This window comes from Aotus nancymaae, unplaced genomic scaffold (assembly GCF_030222135.1).
Source record: "Aotus nancymaae isolate 86718 unplaced genomic scaffold, 86718_ANA_hifiasm-v0.15.2.pri h1tg000059l, whole genome shotgun sequence".
NCBI classification, from domain to species: domain Eukaryota; kingdom Metazoa; phylum Chordata; class Mammalia; order Primates; family Aotidae; genus Aotus; species Aotus nancymaae.
In genome coordinates, this window is record NW_026988473.1 from 58,485,444 (window position 1) to 58,506,242 (window position 20,799).

General features: G+C 45.1%; 1 long non-coding RNA gene across 1 annotated transcript; it reads left to right on the forward strand.

Annotated features, from left to right (window-relative positions):
- Window positions 1-483: 483 nt before the first annotated feature.
- Window positions 484-17,820, forward strand: LOC105729060 (uncharacterized). The gene is made up of 4 exons (XR_001110182.3): window positions 484-760; window positions 937-1,122; window positions 10,714-10,901; window positions 17,577-17,820. It is a non-coding gene; the product is annotated as an uncharacterized LOC105729060 (long non-coding RNA).
- The last annotated feature ends 2,979 nt before the right edge of the window (window positions 17,821-20,799 follow it).

Below are 20,799 nucleotides of genomic sequence, written 5' to 3' on the forward strand. Positions count from 1 at the left end.
AGCTCCCTAGGATATTACCAATAGCATCACAGGTTGTACACCCACTGTGACATTAAGAGTGATATCTCCCTGGTATATTATGAATAGTATCACAGTGTGTACACACACAGTGTGCACACACTGTGATATTCGGAGTAATACCTCCCTAGGATATTAGGAACAGTCTCTACCTGGGACTGACCAAAGGGTAACCCCCCAGGGTTAAATCAGCAGCCACAGCAAGAGGTAGAGGGGCAGGGGCTGAAATGAGAACAAAGATCTGTCAAGTTTAAAACACGTATTTAAAATACAATTTTTAAAATGCCGAGTCTGCCGACTCAGGAGCCCGCGTGCAGGATGGGGTCTGAGTTGCAGGATAAGACCGCAGGGGTGCGGCCCTCGCTTCCACGCCGTTCTGTTCAGACCCTCAAGGAGCCACGTGCATCTCTTGGATCCTACGGCCAGAAAAGAGGACCCCAGAAGTTTCTGGAGTCTCTGTTTCCCCGAAAGGCTGGGTCCAGCCCTGCCAGCCCATTGCATAATCTTCTAAATTCTAAATCCTGGCATAGTCTGCCTGAGTCCTCCCCACCACCCTGCAGGTCGACAGTGTCCATTCCAGCAGTGAGACGACTGTGACGCGGTCCCCATCCTCTCCGCCTTGACCAGGTGGTCCCCGCGATTGGACACGTAGGCGGTCATCAGCTCTCCTTGTTACTAACGTGTGCAGACCTTTGAGATCTCTCATCAGGAGAAACTAGAATTGCTGGGTCCAAAGCGTTTGGTAAGTTTGGAGTGATTCTTGTTGCAGGGGGAAGAGGGAACTATGGAGGTGTCACTGAACTTTCAGGGGTTCTGGGATCCCCCACCCAGGTGCCTGCCCCAGCTCCCCGGGTACATCCCCCTCCCACCCCTACCTCGCCTGTTTTCGCCCCTCGTGTCCCCACCCTCACCATGCAGCTGGACCTTTCGGGGGCCTCTGGATCACGGAGCTCCAATTTCAGTGGGAACAGCCCAGCCCCGCCCCTTCCCTGGCAGGAGCACGGCCGAGCACTCTGTCCAGAAACTGACCGACAGACAGACGCTGGGACCCAGGACAACGGAGGCGCCAATGGCGTGCCTGGTGAGCCCTGCGCAGGGCAGGAGGTGAGTGCTCCCCCCATCACGCCCTACTCTCCCCTTTTCCAGGCTTGGTTTGGCTGCAGACCTCTAGGGCTGCAATACTGAAGAGAGGAGAGACCCCCAAATTCCTGGACCGGGGAAGCGAGACTTACTCCAGCCCCCTAACTTCAGCGGGTTGGACCTCTTTCACCAAGGCGGCCCCCCCACCCCCCGCCAGAGCCCAGCTCTGTTTAAGGGGCCACCAGACCTCCCAGCTACTAGTGGCTTTGACCCTTATTTGCGTAAAGCTAGTGGGTCCTCCAAGCTCTTCTACCCCCAGAGAGCCCTTACCTCTCTGGTTTCTTTTCCCATTGCCCTTAGCAAAGGATTCCAGGGAGTGGAGTTCATGGGGTGGAGTTGGGGGTTGCAAGCTCCCAGCATTCTCAGGGCCAGGGAGGTGAAGCAATAAGCTGGTATGAATTGAAGACTCCTCTGTGCCTAGCCTTGCACCCAACATGGTGCCACGCTGCTATGAACTTTGCTGCTGCTAATCCATTTAATACAACTCAAAGAGGTAGAGTCTCATTATCCCCCTTTTGCAGGGAAGGAAACTGAGGCACAGAGAAGTTAAAGTTTGCACATCCTGTGGGTTGTGAAAACAGGGAGTAAAAAGACAGCAGAGAGAGAATTGGAGAGGCCACGTCCATGAAACTTCAAATTTCCTCTAGGGTTAGATAGCACAGCAGACCTGCTGAGACAAAAATAACAGATCTCACTGGGCACAGTGGGTTTTGCCTGTAATCCCAGCACCTAGGAAACTGAGGCAGGAGGATTGCTTGAGGCCAGGAGTTCGAGACCAGCATGGGCAACATAGCGAGACCCCCATCTCTACAAAACATAAAAAAAATTAGCCAGACCAGGTGAGGTGGCTTATGCCTGTAATCCCAGCACTCTGGGAGGCCGAGGTGGGAGGATTGATGGAGCCTGAGAGTTCGAAACTTTGATTGTGCCACTGCAGCCTGGGCAACAGAGTGAGACTCGGTCCCTAAAACATAAATTAATTAATAATAAAAAATAAAAATAAATCACACATCAAGACTACGAGTGGAACAAGCTTTGGAGTCAGATAAGCCTGGGTCAGAGTCAGCTCTGCTACTTCCCATTTGTGTGGCCCTGAAGGAGGCAGTTCCCTTCTTGGTGCCTCAGTCTGCTGTTCTCTGAAATGAGGACAGTACGGCCTATGTTCTAGAGTTGTTATAAGGATTAACTGACAGTCCATGCCTAGCAATGATTATGGAGCCCAGGTCTCCTAGATCCCAGGGCCCAGCTCCCTGGGTTCAAATCCCAGCCCTTCCACTTCTCAGCTGGGTAAAGTCAGCCAAGTTACTCAACCTCTCTTGTCTTCAGCTTCTTCATCTGCAAATCAATATGATAATTGGATCTACCTAGGGTTGATGTCAGGATGAAAGGAGTTGAGAATTATTAGGTATTCCAAAGAGTGCTTGACACATTTTTGTGTAAATGTTAAAGATCCAAAAAGTTGCCTGGCCCCCTGGGCAGGTGAGCTCGGGACCCCTGCCTTCTACCATCCTACAAGTGCTCCTGGTGTTCCCTCAGGTCTGGAACCATGTCCCCGGACAGGACAGTTGACAGCTACCATAACCTGGCATTTTCCAAAACGTACCATGTAGACTCTTGGATACACAAGGTAATTTTAGGGCCACATTAGGATGACCCTTTAAAAGTCATGTATTGATTTTTATGTTTCCACACTGGCTGTGTTATAGAACAATTTTGTAAGTGATACGTATTTACTTGAGTGTATTGAATAAGCACTGGCATTCCAAGTGTGAGCTTTTCTGCTCATCCATCCTCTTCTCCATTCTTGTAGGATCTAAAGAATGTTCTTCAGAGTTCATTCCTTCTTCTGCCATTGTGTTAATTTTTGCATTATCACCAGCCACTAACCCAGAGGCTGGCAAACTTAAAGAGCTGAGCAGCCTATAGTACTTGAGGCTTTGTCAGCCAGGCAGGCTTCCTTCCAAACACTCAGCCCTGCCATTGCAGCATGAGCGCAGTAGTCACAACCAGAGACAATAGTCATAACTGTGTTTCTTTTTTTTTTGAGACGAAGTTTCGCTCTTGTTACCCAGGCTGGAGTGCAATGGCGCGATCTCAGCTCACTGCAACCTCCGCCTCCTGGGTTCAGGCAATTCTCCTGCCTCAGCCTCCTGAGTAACTGGGATTACAGGCATGCGCCACCATGCCTAGCTAATTTTTTGTATTTTTAGTAGACACGGGGTTTCACCATGTTGACCAGGATGGTCTTGATCTCTTGACCTCGTGATCCACCCGCCTCAGCCTCCCAAAGTGCTGGGATTACAAGCGTGAGCCACTGTGCCCGGCCCTGTGTTTCTTACTTTTTGAGATGGAGTTCCATTTTTGTCACCCAGGCTGGAGTGCAATGGCATGATCTTGGCTCACTGCAATCTCCACTTCCTGGGTTCAAGTGATTCTCCTGCCTCAGCCTCCCAAGTAGCTGGGATTATAGGCACCTGCTACCACACTTTGTTATTTTTTGTATTTTTAGTGGAGATGGGGTTTCACCATGTTGGTCAGGCTGGTCTCCAACTCCTGACCTATGTTTGGGCCAAGCAGGGCCAGTAGGACCCGGAACCTGATGTAGACTGGTGAGGTCAGAGCCTCTCAAGGCTGCTCAAAAAATCTGCACTCAGGTCCTTGGTCTGCAGGGAGGACCAAATGCCCATCGACGACCCCACAAAAACACTGTTAGGGAACCCACAGTGTGAAACAGCTTGAGACATTGAATCTGTGTCATATCCAACATTATTCACACTCATGATTGCGCGACTGGGCCACCTGAACAGGAGGAACCAGAAAAGCACCCTCTTCACCTGCGTGTCCAGGTCCCCTTTGGGTCACCTAGGGCATGAGGTGGAAGCAGGGGCATCTGGGATAGGGGAAGGCTATAGTCAAGGGCAGTGGGACTGGTGGGCGCTGGGCAGTGGGGATGGTGGTGTTAGTGAAAGGTCTGGGGCAGGGCAGAGATCAGGAGGAACAGCATTCCAGCAGGGTTCAGAGACAGGTCAGCAGGTCGGCAGACACAGGAGCAGGTGGCCTGGGACTCAGAGGAGCAGTTGGAGTTGGAGGAGAAGGGCTCTGTTTTCCTCCAGTCTTCCTGTTTGGTGCTGCATTAGCACCCCATTGCACCCCCAACCCCTGTCTCTCCCCTGCCCTCACTCCCTGAGTCTTAGAACCCCTTCCTTACCTTCGGTACACACCTTCTTTTTTTTTTTTTTTTCAGTCAGAGTCTCACTCTTTCCCAGTCCAGAGTGCTGTGGTGCAATCTAAGCTCACCACAACATCCACCTCCCAGGTTCAAGCAACTCTCCTGCCTCAGCTTCCAAGTAGCTGGGATTAGTGGCGCACATCACCACACCTCGCTAATTGTTGTAATTTTAGTACAGATGGGATTTCTCCATGTTGGCCAGGCTGGTCTCCAACTCCTGACCTCAGGTGATCCACCTGCCTTGGCCTCCCAAAGTGCTGGGATTACAAGCATGAGCCACTACACCGGCTGCAGCACACACCTTCTTAAGAACAGTTCCTTTCTGGATCCTTCCTAAGGTTCTGATTTCTGATCCTTCCTAACCCAGTTCACTGTCCGTCCACCCCCCATTCTGCCTCACTTTCTCCTTTCCTGATCCCACCATTTCCCACAATCCGTCCTTGCCTCAGATTCCCGCCCTTCAGGTTCTGGTGTTCCTTGGGTCCTCCCTCTCCCCAGATCCTCTCTGATTGGGGTGGGAGTGTGAGCTGGAATTTAAGCCAGTCTTTATTGGAGTCCTGGGCCTGGATTCTGCATTGTGCTCCGCTGTGTCATTGCACCTTCTCGTTTCTGCTCTTTCTGCTGCTTCATCCTCTTCATATTCTAACCCGCCAGCGGATGCTGACCCCACCGGTGGAGCGCCACTCCTCACCCACTGCTGCTTCTCCATCTCCATCTCTCCATCTTCTGCTCCTGGCCTTTCCTGGCACGGGCCCGAGCTCTGAGCTCTTGCCCTTTTCCGGGACACCGTCCTGCTCCTCCTTGTCACCCGGGGCAGTGGCTGTGGGCTCCTCCTCCAGCTGCTGCAGGCCTGGGCCGCCCTGGTCAGTGTGATGGGGCGACTGTAGTTCATGCCCTGGATTGGCAGCAGCAGGTGCCGTGCGCTTGGCAACCCCTGTAGGTTGGTGTGTGCGCTGCCTGGAGGTTGCTGTAGTGCTCGTTGGTGCCCCGCGCCCGGCCTGTGGCTTCCTAGTTGAGTCGCTGCTGCCCTGCTCCCGGGTCGCTGGGGCCAGGGTTCCACTGGCGGAATCTTCTCGCGAGGTGCCTTCGTTTCTCAGAGAACGCAGCGGCGCAGCCCGGGAGGCTGCTGCCATGCAGGTCGCCATATTCCCCGCGGGACCAGATGGGTTCTGGCCTTAGGCCCCTCACCCCACTCCAGCCACCGCCTCTCCCTTCCCACGACACAAGGAGGCGATGGAGGAACCTCCAGGCAGGAGACGGCCTCCGCTCCCCGAGCAGCGAGCAGGGCAGAGGAGAAAGACACCAGGAAGCCGAAGGTTCCTGCCGGCCAAGGGTCACCCAGGGCTGCGCCCCCTGATTCCTGCCTGCGAGCAGCTGCCGGGACCCTCCCTGCCAAGTTGCTCCCCGAAAAGCTTTAAGGCTCTCGGGCCTGCAGGGAGAGACACTTTCTTCCTCACTATGAGTCTGCAAACTCGGGACCGGGTATTTTCTGCATATTCTTAAATACGGTGCTTCAGTCAAAGGTTGATGATAGAATCACTCTTTCTGATTATCGCCTGCTGAAACAGAGAACATATGAACATGAAAATAAGAATATTTATAAATAGCTTTTGCCAGAGGCGGTGGCTCACACCTGTAATCCCAGCACTTTGGGAGGCCAAGACGAATAGATCACAAGGTCAGGAGTTCGAGACCAGCCTGGCCAACATAGTGAAACGCGTCTCTACTAAAAAACACAAAAATTAGGCGGCATGGTGGCAGGTGCCTGTAGTCCCAGCTGCTCAGGAGGCTGAGGCGCAAGAATCGCTTGAACACAGGAGGAAGCAGTTACAGTGAGCTGAGATCACACCACTGCTGTGCTCCAGCCTGGCAACAGAGCAAGATTCCATCTAAAAAAAAAAAAGGATATTTATAAATAGTTTCCAAACTTTGGAGGTATAAAGAAGGGAGAGGAAAAACAAATGCTTCCACCCACCTTTGTTCACAAAATTGTGGTTTACCAAATCAGTGTAAATTATAGATGACTTCTAAGAAATACGTTTCTTAAATCTAGAAAACAAAACAAGTAAAGGGCCGGGCGCCGGGCGCGGGGCTCACACCTGTAATCCCAGTACTTTGGGAGTCCCAGGCAGGGGGAGGGAGGGGGAACGGGGAGGGGAAGAAGGGGCTGGGATCACCTGAAATCAGAAGTTTGTGACCAATCTGACCAACATGGTGAAACCCCATCTCTACTAAAAATACAAAAATTAGCTGGGCGTAGTTGTGCGTGCCTGCAGTCCCAGCTACTCAGGAGGCTGAGGCAGGAGAATGCGGGGAGCAGGGACTGCATCACTGAACTCCATCCTGGGCGACAGAGTGAGACTGTCTCAAAAAAAAAAAAAAGTAATAAATCAAAAATGTTTTAAATACAAAAATGTTTTAAAAACATTATCTTAATAGATTTTTTTGTTTTGCTTGATCTTGCTTATCAGTTTTTTGAACACTTAGGCTTCCTTATTAGAGTTCTAGAAATTGGTTTTTAGTTCATTGATTTTTATTTTTGTTTTTGAGACTGTGTCTCACTCTGTGACCCAGGCTGGAGAGTGGTGGCACAATTTTGGCTCAATGCAATCTCCACCTCCCAGATTCAAGTTATTGTCATGCCTCAGCCTCCTGAGTAGCTGGGATTATAGACATGAACCACCACAGCTGGCTAATTTTTCTATGTTTAGTAGACACGAGGTTTCACCATGTCAGCCAGGCTGGTCTCGAACTCTTGACCACAAGTGATTCACTTGCCTTGGCCTCCCAAAGTGCTGGGATTACAGGCGTCAGACACTGCACCCAGCCCATTGATTTTTTTTAAAAATATTTATTTGTAATGAATTGAGGGGGTATAAGTGCGAGTTTCTCACATGCCTGTGTCACATAGCGGTGAAGCCTGGGTAGTTCATTGATGTGAGTTATCAGAAACCTGTGTTCAGGAGGGCTGCTTAGAGTTTTTTCCATAAAAGGCAAATTTGGGGGCAGGGCTCAGTGGCTCATGGCTGTAATTCCAGCACTTTGGGAGGCTGAGGCTGGTGGATCATGAGGTCAGGAGCTCAAGACCAGCCTGGCCAACACGGTGAAACCCTGTCTACACTGCCACCAATTAGCTGGGCGTGGTGGCAGGCACCTGTAGTCCCAGCTACTTTGGAGGCTGAGGCAGAAGAATCCAGGAGGCAGAGGTTGCCCTGAACCCAGGAAGCAGAGGTTGCAGTAGAGTAGGTGTCCAGCCTAGGTGACAGAGAGAGACTCTGTCTCAAAAAAAAGAAAAAGAAAATTTGGACTATTGCTGATTATAAATATTTTTAGAGTAGAATTCAAAATGGTAACTGTGGATGATGGAAACAGTAATAATGAGAATTGATGAAAGTTCCCAATTCACGAGAAAATTTAATTTCTTATTTTTATGTGTAGCATTTTAAGACAGTAACTGGAATCATGACTGACAGCATCACATCAGGACCACCAGCCCGTTTTTTGCTTGTTTTTGAGATGGAGACTCACTCTATTGCCCAGGCTGGAGTGCAGTGGAGTGATCTCGGCTCACTAGAAACTCCTCTTCCTGGGTTCAAACAATTCTCCTGCTTCAGCCTCCTGAGTAGCTGAGATTACAGCACGCACCACCTTGCCTGGCTAATTTTTGTATTTTTAGTAGAGATGGGGTTTCACCATGTTGGCCAGGCTTGTCTCAAACTCCTGACCTCGTGATCCGCCCGCCTCGACTTCCCAAAGTGCTGAGATTACAGGCATGAGCCACTTCACCTGGCCTGAACATCAGACCTTTATAAATGTCATAAAATCTTCAGAATGTATTAATAACTTTTTTTTTTTTTGAGATAGAGTCTCGCTCTGTCACCAGGCTGGAGTGCAGTGGCACCATCTCCACTCACTGCAACCTCCGCCTCCCTGATTCAAGCAATTCTCCTGCCTCAGCCTTCCAAGTAGCTGGGACTACAGGCATGTATCAGCACGCCTGGCTAATTTTTGTATTTTTAGTAGAGATGTGGTTTCACCATATTGGTCAGGTGGGTCTTGAACTCCTTGACCTCAATTAATCCACCTGCCTCAGTCTCCCAAAGTGCTGGGATTATAGGCATGAGCGACCATGCCAACCCATTAATAACATGTTTATACACATATGACTTTAGCAAATATTTAGCATAACAATCAAAATTACAAATCATAACATATTAAAATTGTATAAATGTATATAATTTTTGAAACGTATATCAACAATATACCTGTAAATATAACTGAGATGAGATCTACTGTCACCTTGTCTGACAATGCCCTCTCATGCAGTATCACCACATTTGACAATGCCCGCCCATACAACCTGCCAAATAAATCTAATCATTTAATATCTCTACAAGATCACAGATGCATTCTTTAGTCTCCCCGAGGGACCCAGCTGAAAAATCCCAAAGTTAATTTTAAACCAAAAATACTTGATTTAGGATTTTGATGCTGGCAAAACCCATCAAAGATATTAAATTTGAAAATACTTTATCAGAAGAGACTCACAGGTCACTTTTAGAAGAATATTCAGATAAAACATTGAATGATTGTGGTCACAAATTCGGTTTACTTTCTTCTTGTCTTTGAATATTTTTTCCAGTGGCAAATATTTGCTTCTGTTATATTGTAGTTAAAAGGAATGCTGGGAAACAAAGACAAGCATTCATTAGAATAAGTGATCCAGTCACAATAAATTTGCTGTTTGAACTTTGTTTTTTTTTTTTTACAAAGTCATACTTTTGAAAACGTCCAGCGGTAAATTGAAATAGTCTCCAAAATCTGATTTTTTTCTCCAGGTTCTAAGGTGACCAGCTTTCCTAGAGAGTGAACCACACCACAAGAAAAAATATATGATAAATACGTTTACACGTATGTGTTATGTTAACATAAAACATGTAAAAGAGCCATTCCTTGAAATTATATATTAGTTTGCATAATTTACTTTGCAGCATCATGAATGCTCTTATTTTAAAAAGTAGGAGTACTTAGTGTCAATTACTACTTATTAGTACAAATAATTAAGCACGTATTTGAAGGAAATAACAATTTTTAAAATAAGGTTTTATTTTAAATTCGTTTTAGATTCACACAGAAATTGGGAAGAAAATGCAGATTTCCCATGTAGACCCAACCCAGTTTCCCCTCTTATTAACATATCAACATGTATCAGATATGTTGTTAACATCTTTTTTTTTTGAGATGGTGTCTTGCTTGCCCAGGCTGGAATGCAGTGGCGTGATATTAGCTCGCTGCAACCTCTGCCTCCCGGGTTCAAGTGACTCTCCTGTCTCAGTCTCCTGAGTAGCTGGGATTACAGGCACCTGCCATCATGCCTGGCTAATTTTTGTATTTTTAGTAGAGAGGGGGTTTCCTCCGTGTTGGCTAGGCTGATCTCAAACTCCTGACCTCAGGTGATTCACCCGCCTCAGCCTCCCAAAGTGCTGGGATTACAGGCATGTGCCTCCATGTCGGGCATACCCAGTTTTAATTGAGTTTTCAGTTTTAGGTTTTTTTTTTTTTTTTTTTTTTTTGGAGATGGAGTCTCGTTCTGTCACCCAGGCTGGCGTGTAGTGGCACAATTTTGACTCACTACAATCTCTGCCTCTTTGGTTCAAGCAATTCTCCCACCTCAGCCTCCTGAGTAGCTAGGATTAGAGTTGCGTGCCACCACGCCTGGCTAATTTTTTGTATTTTAGTAGAGACGAGATTTCACCATGTTGCCCAGGCTGATTTTGAACTCCTGACCTCGTGATCTGCCTGCCTTGGCCTCCCAAAGTGCTGGGACTACAGGTGTGAGCCGCTGTGCCCGGCCAGTTTAAAATTTTTAGTGTTCCTTTGAAGAGTTATTTGTGTATTTTCAATATAGTTTTTAAAATCACATATGTATTTTGTAAATATCTTCTCACAGTTTGTCTTGTCTTTTTGTTCTCTGAATAGGATTTTTCACAATAGAAAATTGAGTTTTATGAAGTCTGTGTTATGAATATTTGCATGAATTGGTGTTTGATGTTGTGTGTTAAAACTCAACACCAAACCCAATGTCACATAGATTTTCTTTTTAATTTTTTATAGTTTTGCGTTTTCAATTGTAGTCTCTGGACTATTTTGAGTAGGTTTTTGTGTTTTAATTTATGTGTACATTCATTTCATTCTACATGGCTTCCAAATAATTCTTCCTTTACCATTTTTGGGAAGGATATGGTTATAGTGGGCTTCATTTCAGTTTGAGTTTCCAAAATTATGACATTGAATAAACTGAATATTGAATTTTATGGGTATTTCAGGACAACTAGGAGGGGGCGCGTGTCTGCCAAGAAACTGTGAGCAACAGCGTCTGTGCTGAGCCCTGGCGCCACCAGAGGGCGCACGTACCTACTCCTGACCAACTTCCCTCTGAGGTGCCAGAAGCAGCAAGCAGCTTTATCTTCCTCAGAGCATCATGAAGGTCCTTTCAACTTGGTGTCGTTTATTGGTGAGTAAAAAGCTTCCTGTCCATCACCCTGAGTGCAGAGGAGAGAGTCTTTAAAGAGTACTCAGCAGAGGAAGAAATTCATCTGCAAAAATGAAACCCTCAAATCTCACTGTTTTGACTACACCCTGATATTGTCAATGTCCAAGACACAGTGGCTGTTAATATATATTCTCACAGTGGCCTCTAATATAGTAATCACACCGTGTCCTAACACCAATATAGTATCCACACCATGCCCTTACACTAATATATCCACACAGTAGCCTCTAATATTAATAAATATAATAATATCTGCTAAGTGAACTCTGTTGACATTGAGACTTTTATAAGGGTTTCACAACTTTGGCTGAACTATAGCCTCTGTAATAGATTTTGATGAGGTATCTGCTTTCCTGGCATGGTATTGATATGGTTGTTTTAAAAAGTAATTTACTTTCCAATAATGTCATACTTCTAGGAAACTTCCAATAACAGTACAAAGTATAACCTGTTTCTTCTCTTAGATTCCGCAGCAGTTATTGCTGTACCAGATTTTCAATGTCCCAAAAAATACTTCAGTATATTTTACCCAAAGTACAGACACTCTCCCAGGTAACCACCACATAACCCCTAGATAAGGAAATCAGCATGGTTCCTACATGATAATTCAGTCTACAAACTCATTTCACTTTTACCTCCTGCCCCACCTGGAAGTACAATGTGTTTTTTCATCCTGATCCAGTTTTCTTTTCCTGGAACTGTTCCCCAGACTTTCCTACATATTTGTCAGCTTGACACATTTAAAGATCATGCAAGTTTTTGTTTGAATACCTGTCTTCAGTTCGAGACCAGGCTGGTTAATATGGTGGAACCCCATCTCTACCAAAAATACAAAAATTAGCCAGACATGGTGGCACATGCCTGTAATCCTAGCTACTCAGGAGGCTGAGGCATGAAAATCACTCTAACCAGGGAGAGGTTGCAGTAAGCCAAGATTACGCCACTGCACTCCAGCCTGGGTGACAGAGTGAGAACTCACACACACAAAAAAAGTGGATCTGGGACCTCTGGGCCTTCAGAATTATGAAAAATAAATATTTGTTGTTTAAGCCACCCAGTCTATGGTATTTTCTTATAGCAGCCCAAGCAGACTAAGACATAGGTGAAGAACTAAGACATAAATGTAAGTCCCTTGGCTCCACAGCTGAAGGCATATTGCATGGGATAATACACTGTGTCATCATGAGATAACACATCTGTTGTCATGTTTTCTCTTGTTGCTTTTACAATCCTATTGGCTGGGCATGGTGGCCCACGTCTATAATCCCAGCACTTTGGGAGGCCGAGGTGAACGGATCACCTGAGGTCAGGAGTTCAAGACCAGCCTGGCCAACATGATGAAACCCTGTCTCTACTCAAATTCAAAAATCAGCCAGGTGTGGTGGTGCACACCTGTAATCCCAGCTACTCGTAATCCCTACCTGTAATCCCATTGCACTCCAGCCTGGGCAACAAGAGTGAGACTCCATCTCAAAAAAAAAAAAAAAAAAAAAAAAGAATCCCTTCTTAATCTTTGACCTTCAGGAGTTTAGTTATTAAATGACCTGATGCAGTCTCCATCCTAGGTCACCTAGGCTATTGATAGCTCCTGCTCCTTTTCCTCATTATCAAGCAGGATGCCTTCCTGCAAGCAACAGAAACAGATTCTGGCCAACTGAAGCAGAAAAGGAGTTATTGAAAGGTTATTAGGTAGCTCACAGAATCTCCTGGAGGGCTAGAGAACAAGGCTGGGATCTTTCACTGCAAGAGCACCTCCGAAATTCGCCATATAGAACTGGCTCTATGAATACATGCCAGCTGCTGCTCTGGGGAAGTGTTACCACCACAGGCACTATCCAGATGGCAAAGGCCAGGCCCTGGACTCTGTGCTGGTCATGGCTAACACTGATTCTGCATGGCTTGCTCCTTTGCCTCACTAGCTTCCAATTCAAAGTCTGTCTAAGGCAGGTGGTCTGATTTGCAGCACTTAGGCTGTATGCCATGTCTTGATTGCAGGGGGCTCTGGAGAATTGAATCTGGCATTTTCAATTCCTGTAATAGGAAACTGGCTTGGTTTTTAATCAACTAGCTTGGTTATTAATCAACTAGCACTAATGCATTAGTGCTAGTTGATTGTGCCGGTTGATTAATACTGGCACAGTAAAGTATGTGCTAAGAAGAATTCAGGGAGTAGTTTACTTAGAATTTCAGCTTTGGGCCGGGCATGGTGGCTCACACCTGTAATCCCAGCACTTTGGGAGGCCAAGGCGGGTGGATCATGAGGTCAAGAGATCAAGACCATCCTGGTCAACATGGTGAAACCCCGTCTCTACTAAAAATACAAAAAATTAGCTGGGCATGGTGGCGCATGCCTGTAATCCCAGCTACTCAGGAGGCTGAGGCAGGAGAATTGCCTGAACCTGGGAGGCGGAGGTTGCGGTGAGCCGAGATCGCGCCATTGCACTCCAGCCTGGGTAACAAGAGTGAGACTCCGTCTCAAAAAAACAACAAAAAAAAGAATTTCAGCTTTGGGTGTTGACGATGAAGCAGGAATGCTTTTTCCCTGAGTTGTCCTGGGGAGGGATTCTCCATTTCTAGTTTACAAGACCAGGGTATTAAATTATACTACAACCATCTCATCCTGTGATGAGAAATTCTGGATGGCTCACACCTGTAGTCAGCTACTCAGGAAGCTGAGGCAAGAGAATCACTTGCCTGGGAGGTTGAGGCTGCCATGAGCTATAATCGTGCCACTGCACTCCAGTCTGAGAGACAGAGTAAAATTTCATCTCTAAAACTAAAGTAAAAAAAATTAAAAAAATATTTTAAAAGATGAGGAATTCACCAAACATGAAGAAGAGGTCAGCCCAAAATGATAGCACTAATGTGTTATCCCATCTTTTCTTCACTCTCTCTGTACCTCCAGGCCATCCACCTCTGAATTGCAATTTTTTTTTGTTTGTTTAAAACTAGGACAATACTGCTTTCATTTTCTTTATTTAAAAAAACTGCAACCTAGTGACCGTATTGGTCATAAGCATGATTGTTGTTGCAATGTGCTACTTACAATGAATGACAGCAAGCAAGCTAGGGATTCTGTCTGACACTTCCAGCCTTTCCTCTTTTTACTTCAATAGATGTCAATGATAAATCAACCTTATGTACAATTTCTTACAACTCTTTGTATATTTTGTAGAGGTGGGATTTTGCCATGTTGCCCAGGCTAGTCTCAAACTGAGCTCAAATGATCCACCCACCTTGGCCTCCCAGAGCGCTGGGATTGCAGGCATGAACTGCTACTCCCAGCCTTTGCATTTTATCTGGGTTATGTATATAAGTATAGATGTCAGATTTTTACATTTTTGTCTGTTGCTTGGTTGATTGGTTTTCTTGTTTTGTTTGCCCAATATCTGAATCCAACCCCTTCCTTATATTAGGAGAACTCTCGGCCATCTGAGCCTTGGAGAGAAGCAGATCTTGTCTCCTATTATGGAAGTGAAACAGTCCAGATATTTGCTTTCCAGCACGCCCTTAACAGCTAGGGCATGCACATATGATATAGGCTCAATCAATTAGCTATATCCTCTTAGAACTTTGATTAAGAAACAAGTGCCACAAAGAATCAGAGACAGTGTTCGTTTCGGCAGAGGTGGAGGCAGTGGCAGTAACATCTAGGTGTAGGGCAGCAATGCCAGCAGAGCATGAGTGGCCTCTGGGTCCAGGGTTCAGGGCAGGAATAGAGGTGGCAGTGGTGTCTTTACTGAATTGGTTCCATAGCAAATTTGGGCTAAGGTAGTAACTGTCTTGGCTCCTTTAGTTTCTGCCATTTTTTAAACAGCTTTATTGAAATATTAAGTTGGCGCAAAAATAATTGCAGTTTTTGCTATTAAATGCCTTACAGTTTGCCCTTTTAAAGTGTATAATTCCATGATTTTTAGTATATTTATAAATATTTAAGACTATAACCATACCCAATTTTAGAAATTTTTATCATCTCAAAAAAAAAATCCATACCATTTAACTATTGCATCCTATCCACACCCCACCCCCACCTCCCCAGCCCTGAACAACTACTGATCTCCTTTCTGTCTATAAATTTCCCTATTCTGGACTTTCACATGAATGGAATAATATAGCCTGTAGTCATTTGCAACTGTCTTATTTTACTTAACATAATGTTTTCAAGGTCCGTCTATGTTGTAGCTTGTATCAGTACTTCATTCCTTTTTATGGCTGAATCATATTCCACTGTATACCATATTTTGTTTATTCATTCATCTGTTGACAGACATTTGGGTTGTTTCTATGTCTTGACTATTATGAACAATGCTGCTATAAACATTCATATACAAGCTTCTGTGTGGGCATATTTAACCTTCCTTATACATTGATGTAGAGAATGAAATCCAGAGAAGGAAAGTGACTTGCTTAAGGTCACACAGCTAATTTTTGTAATTTTTTGTGGCAACAACTGTTTCATTTTCTGCCCATTTGTTGACCCTAATTCTTCAGGTTTTTGGTGACTCCATGAGTTACAGAAAATTATCTTAACAAATTTGTTTCTTATTCAAATAAGACAATATTGACTTCTTTTCTTTATAACCATGAGGCCTTTACTACTTTCTTTGGGGCCAAGTTCTTAGTCCCAGGACAAAAGCATTAGCTATAATTGGCTAATGTGACACACTTCCCAGTTAACCTTCAGTGTTGAATTTAACCTTCCTTATACATTGATGTAGAGAATGAGATCCAGAGAAGGAAAGTGACTTGCTTAAGGTCACACAACAAGTCAGTGGTACAGCTAAGACTAGACTCTAGAACTCCTTATGCCAACTTAATGTTTTCCCTTTACACTAGGCTTCCCATCATCAATTCAACAACTGTTTGTTAAGCTCTGTGGCCATAGGATATATGGAGGAAGCAGGGGAGACAGAGTCCAAAGACATGATTTCTGCTCCTGGCTTTGCCACTTCCTACCTTTGTGGCCTTGGACAATTTATTCTGTGTCTCTAGGTCTGACCTATCTCATCCAAAAACCAGGAGTTGGAGATGGGAGGCTAGAGGGGAGAGGGCTTGGATTTGAGGGGACAATCTCAAATGCCTACAACCTCCAGAGGGTGTTACTCTTTCACTTATTAAATTATATTTTATTCACTTATAATTTATTCCCTTCTTTTTTTGAGATGGGGTCTCACTCTATTGCCCATGCTGCAGTGCAGTGGCTCTATCTTGGCTCACTGTAGCCTCAACCTCCTGGGCTCAAGGGATCCTTCTACCTCCTTCTCCTGAGTAGCTGGACCTATAGGCATGTGCCACCACTCCTGGCTAATTTTTGTAATTTTTTGTAGAGACAGGGTCTTGCTATGCCCAGGCTGGTCTCAAACTCCTGGCCTCAAGTGATCCTCCAACCTCAACCTCCTAAAGTGCTGGGATTACAGGCGTGAGCCATTGCACCCAGCCTATTCCCTCTCAATGGCAATTTATAACAGGAACATTTATTTGGATTCCAAAAACAAATTCCATTGAAATTTTAGTCCTTTTTTCCATTTTGTTGTTTTTTCATCTCACATCCTTTTCATATTCTTCTCATAGTTTTAATGTGCTTTATTTTTGTAACAGCATCTTAGGTTGTGTTTGTGCAACACAAACACACTGTGCTTGCTTCATTTTCACAAGAAATGTGTTATTTCCTCCCTCCCCCTTTCTGGAAACATGTGGTCCTCTCAATCTAGGTCTTATTTTCTTACTTTTTTTTTTCTTTTCTTTTTTTGTGACAACGTCTGGCTCTGTCACCTAGGCTGGAGTGCAGTGGTGCAATCTTGGCTCAATGTAACCTCCATCTCCCAGGTTCAAGCAATTCTCGTGCCTCAGCCTCCCAAGTAACTGGGCATGTGCCACCATGCTGAGTTAATTTTTGTATTTTTAGTAGAGACAGGGTTTCACCATGTTGGCCAAGCTGGTCTCAAACTCCTGGCCTCGAGTGATCCACCCACCTCAGCCTCCCAAAGTGCCGGGATTACAGGCATGAGCCACCATGCCCAGCCTTATTTTCTTACTTTTGTTAAAGACATGATCAATAAATATTTCACACATTTTAAAAAAAGGTTTAGGCTGGGTGCAGTCGTTCATGCCAGTAATCTCAGCACCTTGGGAGGCTGAGGCGGGTGGATCACTTGAGCCCAGGAGTTCAGCCTGGGCAACATAGGGAGACCCCTGTCTCTACAAAAAATATGAACCTTAGCTAGTATGGTGGCACATGCCTGTAGTCCCAGCTACTCAGGAGGCTCAGGTAGGAAGATAGCTTGAACCCGGGAGGTAGAGGTTGCAGTGAGCTGTGATGATGCCACTGCATTCCAGCCTGGGTGGCAGAGTGAGACTTTGTCTCAAAAAAAACCAAAAAGAGTTTTAAGAAAAATAATAGTACAACCACCTTGATCAATGGCAAAAGAACTTGGCCTAAGTGTTGGAGAACACAGGGAATGATAAGGACCATGACAGAGCACAAGATATTTGGATTTTTTAAAAGCCTGAAATATGATTTTGCTAGGAAATCTCTTATTCTTTAAATTCAGGCAATTAATTCAATTAAAGTTTGTCACACAGAGCATTTTCTAATTGTTTATTGAAGTCCTATCTTTGTTTTTATTCTTCATGGAGGAAGGAACGCCAGTAGCTCCTGATGGCAGATGGGAAAAGAAGAGGTGACTCTGCCATCTGCTGCTTACTGATGGTATGTACCCACCAGGCCTTCAGTAGGATTCAGGTGCCACCCTTATAAAGGGTCAGCTCTGAAAGGTCTTGTTGGGAACATCTCCAATATGCTCATTTGATGGTTGGAGTGTCAGGGACATGGAGGCTTTACATCCCAACAACTGGAAACCTTGAAGCTGGCTCCAAGGTAAAGCCCACAGGCAATATCTGTCCTCTGATAGGCATCAGGCATGTGCTGCCACAGAGCTGAAAGTGTGGCTGGAGAAGGATGAGAGAAGAGGAAAGAGGATCACAGTGGGAGTTGAGTCACAATAAAGTTGGAAGCCATTGCAGAGCTCCAGGAACAGGGGCAAGGGCTGAGATTTTTTTTTGTTATTAAAAAAGGAGAGGCTAGGAGTGGTGGCTCACACCTATAATCCCAGCTCTTTGGGAGGCCGAGGCAGGCAAATCACCTGAGGTCAAGAGTTCGAGACCAGCTTGGCTAATATGGTGAAACACCATCTCTACTAAAAATACAGAAAGTTAGCCAGGTGTGGTGGCGCATGACTGTAGTCCCAGCTTCTCGGGAGGCTGAGGCAGGAGAATTGCTTGAACCTGGGAGGCAGAGGTTGCAGTGAGCCGAAATCACGCCATTGCATTCCAGCCTGGGCAACAAAAGCGAAACTCCATCTCAAAAAAGAAAAAAAGAAAAAAGAGAGAAACTGGTGGATTTGAGAAAGAGTAAAAGAAAATCTGACTTGATAAGACACTGGATTCAGAGAATGAAGGGCTGAAACTGCAGGAGCCTGCCAGTGAATTGTACTTTGTGTTACCAACTGATCTTCGTAGAACTTCAGTTTGATTGTCCATTAACTTCCGGCCTATTTTGGCTTCCTACTGAAATCAGGACATAAGGAAATTTGTCACCAGGTAGACAATAAATGTTCCTCCCCACCCCCTGCCAGTCATCCCACTAGTCTATTAGGAATCCTATACTTGGTAGGAATTAAGATGTCTGAGTGTGAGTCCCAAGGTCAGTCATTTCCTGGCTGTGTGACCTTGGAGAAAGTGACCAAACACTGGGGAGTTTAGTTTTCTCATGTGAACAATGGGGCAGTGGTAACAATGGCTCCCTTTAGGCTAAGCCAACCTTCATACAAGCTAATGTCAGACTGTATCATCTTATTGAATTTTTGCAGCCCCAGGAAATAGGCACTATCGTTACCCGCATTGTTCAAATGAGGACACTGAAACTCTGAGAAATGGAGTGGCTTGCCAAAGGTCATAGAGCTAGAAAGTGGCAGAGCTGTCATTCCAACTCAGCCTCCTTAGCTCCAAAGCTTTATTGCTCTGGATCTCTGTCTCAGTGAGCTTTTGCTGTAAAATGACCCACCCTGAAACACAGTGGCTTAAAACAACAATCATTTTTTTTAGTTCACAAATCTACAGTACAATTCTGGTCTTGGCTGATTCAGCTGATGTATGCTGGGTTCCCACATGTTTGTGGACAGCTGGTAAGTTGGCTCAGTCACATATTTGGTAATTGGCAGTTGACTGGAGCACCCTGACGCTCTTCCATATAGCCTCTTATCCTCCAGCAGGCTAGCTTAGGCTCATTGACTTGGGGGCTCAAGATTCTAAGTTTAACAAGAGAAGACAAGCCTCCATGCTCAAGCATGTTTCAAGTCACAGCAAATCACAAAGCCAAACCAGAGTCAGTGGGCAAGGGCACTTTCAAAAGGTGTGGGTAGAGGGAAGGGGATCATTTGTGGTCATTTTTACAATCTGCCATAACTGCTAAGCTATAATCCCTATTTCACAAAGTTGATCACATGAGATAAAAAATGTGAATCAGCTTTGTGAATTTCTATAAAACACTGCCCAGAGAAGCGGCATTGTTTAATTATTAGCATTGTATTCCAGTAGTACGTCAAACGCAACATGTCTAGTAATTATCTCCATTTTCCAGAAGAGGAAACTGAACCCAGAGCTTAGGGAGCTTGCAGATGATCATACAGCCAGAATCTGAACAGAGATCCGTGTGTGCAGTGCTCTTCAGCAACTTGCTTCTTTATCGTATTGCTCCATAATCCGTTTTCCTGAGTAGGTCTTGTTTCTCCAACTAAAATTCCTTAAGGACTTATAATAGGTGCTCAGTAAATGAGCAAAAAAAAAAAAAAAAGAAAAGAAAAAAGAAAAAAAGGACTTATAATAGGACTTTTGATTCTTTTATGGCACATGGTAGGCACTTATTAAAGACTTTTCAAATGACTGAATCACTCATTCATTTATGTATTCCCTTTTTAAGCAAACATTTATTGAACACCAATTACTACATAGGTCCTGGACACTGAGAATACAGAAATAAATAACACAATATTCCTTTTCTTAAGAAACTCACCTAGTTAAAAACAAATCAACTTGACACTGTAATCTAGCATGCTAGAACCTGACAGTTATGAGAACAAAGAGAAGGAGCTCTAAACTAGCCTGGAAGAGAAGACACCTGCCTTCTTTATGGCCGAGGACACTGAGGAGGGTACATCTGAAGAAAGCACAGCATATGCAAAGACTTGTGGGAAATAACATGGTGTGTGCCTGGACTTACCAGCAGTCTGTGTTGCTGGAGCATAGGTAAGAAGCAGCAAGGGGTGAGAAGTGAGGTTGAAGGGATAAGAAGCTCAAACTTGATCTCTTTTTTTGGAACAGGGTCTTGCTCTGTCACCCAGGCTGGAGTTCAGTGGTGTGGTCATGGCTCACAGAAGCCTCAAATTCCTGGGCTTAAGCCAGCCTCCCACCTCAGCCTCCCGTGTAGCTGGGACCACAGGTGCATGCTACCATGACTGACTCATTTCTTTATTTTTTGTAGAGTTGGGGTATGACTATGTTGCCCAGGCTAGTTTCAAACTCCTGGGCTCCAATGATCCTGCCACCTCAGTCTTTCAAACTGTTGGGATTACAGGTATCAGCCACAGTACCCAGCCTCAAGCTTGATCTCAAACTGAGATGTATACCACTAGGTAATAAAAACGCATTCACACTAAGACTCGTATGCAAATGTTTTAGTACTAAAACTGGAACTTATCCAACATCTATCGTCTGGTGAATAAATGAACAAAATATGGTACACTGATACAATAAAATACTACTCGGCAATAAAAGGTAATCAGGGCCAGGCACAGTGGCTCAC